The following is a 6,852-nucleotide window of genomic DNA, read 5'->3' on the forward strand; positions in this document are numbered from 1 at the left end:
TTACTTTCTCTATCTGTGACACTGAGCAAGATGCTCTACCTTCCAGTACTCTAGTTTCATTAAATCTAAAATTAGTAGATTGGACTAGGGGAGCTCTCAGGTGCCTCCTAGCCATGGTCATCTTCTATCTATGACCCTATAAATGCATCATTGATATTGAGTTTATAAAATAAAGTTCAAGTCTATAGGTTAATGTCTTTTTTATGCTTTCAGCCCAGAACCAATGCAACGCTGGTGAAAAGAAAAAATTAAATTAGAAAGGCTTTTCTGAAAGTTGTTTTGTCCTTCAGAGTGTGCCCCCCAGATATGGCACCATGGTGTAAATATAATGGTTACAGGAAGGAAAATCAACCCCACTAGTCCCATTAGCTCCAGCAAAGGGTCACACTATTGAGAAGAATATACTCCAGCAATACCCAGGTGAATAGTAACCTAATTTCTAATGGAATCCAGAGACTCTTTAACTCTAGTGAATAGGGGATGGAAGAAATAATGGGCTAGACATTAGATATTACCTGACTGAAATTGTTTCCACTCTATGGATTAATGATAATAATAACAGTAATAATAGTTACTATAACAATAACAATATCCAGCATTTATATAGCATTTTAAACTTTGTAAGCACTTTTTATATATAATATCATTTGATCCTCACAATTCTATGAGGTAGATAACTATTATTATTCCCATTTTTTTTTGGATGAGGAAATTGAAGCACAGAAAAAACAGTGATGTTTACACAGGTTTACTGCTGGGCAAGCTAACTAAATGTCTGAGGCAGGACTGAATCAGGTTTTGCTAATTTTAAGTCCTACATTCTGCCTAAATATAAACTGGGGTAATTCTTGGACTAGTAGAAGGCTTTGGTTTCACATTAGGGTCAATCAACCCATTCCTGGAATTACCCTTTCTATTCCTGCCCTCAATTACTCCCAAATTCCTGGGATGGTGCAGTAACTAATTCAACCTTATGGAATATTAAGGGACAGGGAAAGAGTTTCTACTAGCAGAATTCAACTTCAAACCCGTTCCCTCCTTGAAACATTTTTAAACTCCGGATTCCCTACTCCCCCAACATGCCAAGTAACAGTAAGTAATTTAAAAATGTAAAGACAGAATGACTTTTCCCCCTGACTATACAAAGCAAACTTAATTAGAAGGCGCTGCCAAGAAATCACTTTTGTACAGGTTCAAGATTATAGACCACTCTGCTCTCTTTTCATTTCAAATTATTTATGCATTTCTTTTTTCTGCAAACCTGCATGTTTTTCTGACTCTCTACACCAGATGGCAGAAATGAGCACTCAGCTCACAGTCCACAAAAAGTTAGATTTCTCTCAAGGTCTAAGTCAAAAAAATCACAATTCTCTCTAAAATGGCTAATGCGTGTAGATTTCCAGCACATAATATCCTCTCCTCTCCCAAACTCAAAAAGATCCAATCCATCCTAATGGGAGAGTGTTGAAATGGGTTCTTTTTTTTTTTTTTTTTTTTTTTTTTTTTTTTTTTTTTTTGCAGGGATCTCAGTATCAGAATTATCTTTATCTTTCACTCTAAATAATATAAGTAGCTGTGGAACAAAAGGAGAGCTCAGGGACTGGAAGTGATGAGAGAGGACGAATAGCATTATTTCTCTAAATCCAATCCAATCCTTAAATGTTAATTTGTGATATCAATGAGGTAGAATTCTAACAAAGAGGAAAAATGTTTATTTAGATTCTTCATCTCTGTCCTCAACATCAAATAATTACTGATATTCATTCTCTTGGAGCAATTTTCTTTTAAAAAAAAAAAAAGCTTTTTGTTTTCAAAACATATGCACATATATTTTCAACATTCACCCTTGCAAAACCTTGGGTTCTAAATTTTTTCTCCCTCTCTTTCTCCTACCCCCTCCTTTAGACAACAAGTAATCCAATACATATGAAACGTGTAATTCTTCTATGCATGTTTCTACAATTATCATGCTGCACATGAAAAAATCACATTACAATGAAAAAAATTGAGAAAGAATACAAAATGCAAGCAAACAACAAAAAAATGAAAATACTATGGTGTGATTTACACTTAGTCCCCACAATCCTTTCTCTGGGGGCAGATGGCTCTCTCCATTACAAGACCATTGGAATGGCTGAATTACCTTGCTGTTGAAAAGACCCACATCCATCAGAATTGATCATCATATAATCTTGTTGTTGCTGTGGTTCTCTTGGTTCTACTTACTTCACTTTGCATAAGTTCATGTAAGTCTCTAGCAGCAATTTTCTAATGTTTCTCTCCATAGAAATTATTATATTGTATAGATACAGGAGCTATTAGCAAGAGTGTTAAGAACAGATGGGATTTTCTGTGTGTAAGTCTGTGTGACTTAACACCTTACAGGCTATCTATATTCAGGTTAATGGGGTTAACCAGTAAGTTGGAGAAAACTTCCAGACAGTTGAGATCACTTTTATGAATTTTGTTGTAAAGGAGAATAGGATAGAGAGTTCAAAGGGTCCGTAGAAATCTTCCAGTTTCTTGGAGCTTCCTTTATAATTTTGTACAATATAATATTCTATTACTTGCACGAAGACAGAGTGGTGTAATGGACAGAGAGCTTAATTTAGAACCTCAAAGATTCTAATTCTAACTCTGACAAATACTGCCTGTGTATCTCTGGACAGGTTACTTGACCTCTTTCACATTAAAAATTACAGATATATTCTCAGTCACCAAAGAATTCTCTGTACCAGTAAAATCACAGTTTCAATCTTTATACCTACATTCATAGATCAGAATTTGTTCAGTTGCCTGCCCCTTCCCCCCCACCCCCAATCCCAGGTTTTCCATTAGATTGTGAGCTTCTTATAAACAGGAACTGTCATTTGCTTTTCTTTATAACTCCTGTGCTTAGCACAATTTCAGGCACTTAGCAGGATAGATACTGCGTAAATGCTTATTTCTGACTGGCCCCAAAGCTGATATTTTTCCCCCTGTGCCACGTTGCCTCTTACATATTGAACAATTAATATTTTATGGCAGATTATTTAGATTGTTCTTCGATGACAGCAAATCAAAACAAGCATAGTCAGGTACTTCAAGATACAGGAGATAAAACAAGAGAGAAGGTTAAATGGAATACTGGCCATAACTGACAACTAGGGGAGGGGGGGAAATCTTGTTTTGAAAAAAACAGTAGACATATAAAATCAAATAAATCAGTTTCCAATGGAGGAAAGGACCCAGAGAAGAGCAGCATTCTCTGTAATGGTAGCAGATAGAAAATCACTTAAGCTGAGGCTTCTATGACAAAAACAAGCAGTTTGAAAGAGGATTTTTCTCTTCTGCTTGAATACTCCAATCATCAGTGCTGTTCCATTAGGCAGCCTACTCCCTGTAAAAATCCACTGCCTGAGAAGTTATTGACCTTTCTTGGCACAGCTTGGCTATACAGCAGCCCTCATTTCATCATCTAATGTGGATTTGGGGGCTAATACCTTCAGCCTTCCAGAGGGCATGATTATCAATGCCACCTAACCTCAGATGGTAATTACATTCCTCAATGGCACAGATCCAGTGTTCTGGAGAATCAATAAGGCAGCCAGGATGGAGGGGGGCGGGGAGAGGGGGCAGATATTGGGAGAAAGGATTTCCCATTGGCTCATGGCCACTTAAAAGATTAAATACCAAAGGAAAAGCTTCAGATATTTTTGAGAGAGTATTCCCTAAATCATGACAGTATAATGGGGAAATATCCCATTAGTTCTCTCATTCACTAACCTGAGAGGTAATACTGCAGAAAATACAGTATATGATCTTTGTCAGCTTTCCTGTGTGGGAGCTCCCTCTACCAATACAGACAAATCCAAAGAAGTTGCCTAAGGCATTGAGAGCTTAAGTGAATTGACCAGGGTCACTTAAGCAACTTGCTTTCTACAAGAGTGGATAAGGTCTAGTGGATAGAGTATTGAAATCAGGAAGTCCTGGGTTCAAATTCTACCTCAGATATTTATTAGCTGTGTGATTCTGGTCACATCATTTAGCCTCTCCATTTCTCAGTTTTTTCGTCTATTAAAAAGAAAAAAGAGGCAGGAGTTGTCACACATGGGTTGGGAGATCTGATTATCTCCAAAGTCTGTTTTAGCTCTAAATCTAGGATTTCAAGACTTTAAGTCTAATACTCAACTACCCCTATGATGCCCCTTTTATAGATTACAGCAGTTGTAGACTATTATTATCCTGTAATCAACACCAGTCCAATATTCTACCCAGAAATGTAAGGAAAGGAAGAAAACAACCATACACACACACACACACACACACACACACACATTAAGCTCTGTGCTAATTGTTTACAAATATCATCTCATTTGATCCTCACAATAATCTCAGGAAGTAGGTATTTTTATTATCCGCACTTTACAGTTAAGGAAACTGAGGCAGACAGCAATTAAGTGAACTCAAGTCTTCCTGACTACAGACCAAGCACTCTAATGTGCCACCTAACTGTCTCTGCAAAATGGCCATATCCTTTTATTTAGAAAATATTGGCAGGTGACATGGATGCAAAAGCCTTATAATCTTCAACAAAGGGATAGCTGCATAAGTCTCAGGTATTCCTGCTATTTTCCTATCTTTTTTCAAACAAACAAAATATTTTTAAAACAAAATAAATGAAAAAACAGAAATATCTATCAGACCATTAAGTTATTCCTTCTCTCCAAACCATTTATATCACTTTTATATATTTTTATAGCCATCTCATCTTTCCCACAGTATGCCTTATGCCATCTTTATTCGTGTATCTACCCAAATTGTAAACTACTTGTGAAGAGGGTCTGTGTCATTTTTCATCTTTGTAATCCATATACCTGGCGTTGTGTCTTATGCTTAGTAGGTACCTAATAAACACTTTTTGAATTGAAGCTACCAGATCAGCGCAAGCCAGATCTTTAATGCTTTAAATGCTTGAAAATGGAATAAATCTGAACTGGAATCAAATTTTAATTTAGTCTTCCAGTCAATAACCATTTATTAAGCATCTCCTGTATTCCAGGAACTGTGCTAAGCAAATATAAGAAGAGGCAAAACAATTCTTAACCTCAAGGAGCTCCTGATTTAAGATCAAGAAGTACAAGAACACAGTTTGAACACCTGAGGAGTTATCACCTCTTTTATAGCTCTGTTCACCTCAAAAAAAGACTTATCTGAAACTAAATTGGAATTAGGAATGTTACCCATGGGATTAGACTTTGTGAGAGATGTTACACAAAAGAGACAGCATTTGTATCAGGTCCAAAATGGCCTCTACATACCACTATCAGCTGGGGTCCCATGGAAGTGGACTTCTGTCTTACTGTAGTAATAAATGAAAAGATCTCCAACATCCCTTTTCTATTAAATCCCATAAGCCTACAAATGCCTTTTGTCTCAGTATTTACACGTGAAGAAATTGCCATTCATTTCAATATCTTATTGCAAAATCTACATTCTCTTCCTGCTTTAATTTGCCATGCATTTTCCTCCTTGGTTAATCTTCTCTTAAAGCTACTGCTTTCATCATGTTAAACCAATTAGAATTTAAATTCCTTAAGAATAGGTATAATTTCATTTTTTATTTGAATCTATGGGACCTTAGAAAGATTTTTAACCTTGAAATTCCCAATTTGCCTAATATACAATAACTCTAAATTTCTATGATTTAGGTCCCCCCTAGCTCTCAATTTATAATCCTGTGACTTTTGGTCCAACACTCTGTTACCTTGTTTGTTTGTTGTTGTTGTTGCTGGTTCTTCCTTTTTGAAAAAGATGAATGATATCACAGGTGATGTCTTGACTTGTGTCATTCATTGGATTTCAGTCAGCAGTCTCTCTGCAATGACCTGGGTAATAATTTTCTCTGAATTTAATATACAGATATTTTTCCAGCTTTTTAGCATTTTCTAGTATTCATATAGTTTGTGATACCCCAAGGTCATCATATGAGTATAGTGAGGCATCAGGATAGGACTTTAATTATTTTAACCTACCACATAGTATACAATAAATCATCATTAAATGGATGAATGGTTTTTTCTTCGTTAATATTTTTTTGCTTTTTTGTTCATTCTTGGGAAATTCAGCCCATAGAAACCTTCATATTCTAAGGTGTAAAAATGTCACAAGATCCATACTCATTCCAAGACAGAGTTTAGGCTCAGTTTACTCAAGGGTATTTGAGGCTCTGCTATTACACTTTGTTTCATGGACAGTAGAAAAGAGCCCAGATTTGGAGATATCATTTCAGTTCTGCTCCCATATAACCTATATGGCCTTGAACAAATTAACAAATCTTACTGTGCCTTAAGTTTCTCTTCTATACTATAAAAGGGGTTGAACTAGATAATGTCCTAAGATTACTTCCAGCTCTAGGTCCTATGATCACATGTAATTGGGAACAAAAATGGTATCATATAGAAAGAGGGATGGGGAAGAAGGAAATTATAATGAACATTTCTGATTTGCTTCTTGAGACTAGTATCTTGCTACTTGCTGGCTCAGGACCACTGCCTGGCTTACAACTAATATATAAATAAGGTTGGCTCTTTTTTTTAGCTAGGCTCAGATGTCCCAACTCTAACTATTGTTCCAAGCTAATTTAAGATTATATTTAGTTGAAAGGATAACTAGGGATAGCTAGTTAGTGTAATAGATAGAGCACCAGCCCTGAAGTCAGGAGAATCTGAATTCAAATCTGGCCTTAGATACTTAATATTTCCTGGCAGCGTGACCCTGGAGAAGTCACTTAATCCTAATTGCCTCAGGGAAAATTTTTTTTAAAAAAGAATAACTGAATGGGGAAAAAAAGCACTTTATTAATGTTATAAG

Source organism: Sarcophilus harrisii, chromosome 6 (genome assembly GCF_902635505.1).
Source record: "Sarcophilus harrisii chromosome 6, mSarHar1.11, whole genome shotgun sequence".
NCBI classification, from domain to species: Eukaryota; Metazoa; Chordata; class Mammalia; order Dasyuromorphia; family Dasyuridae; genus Sarcophilus; species Sarcophilus harrisii.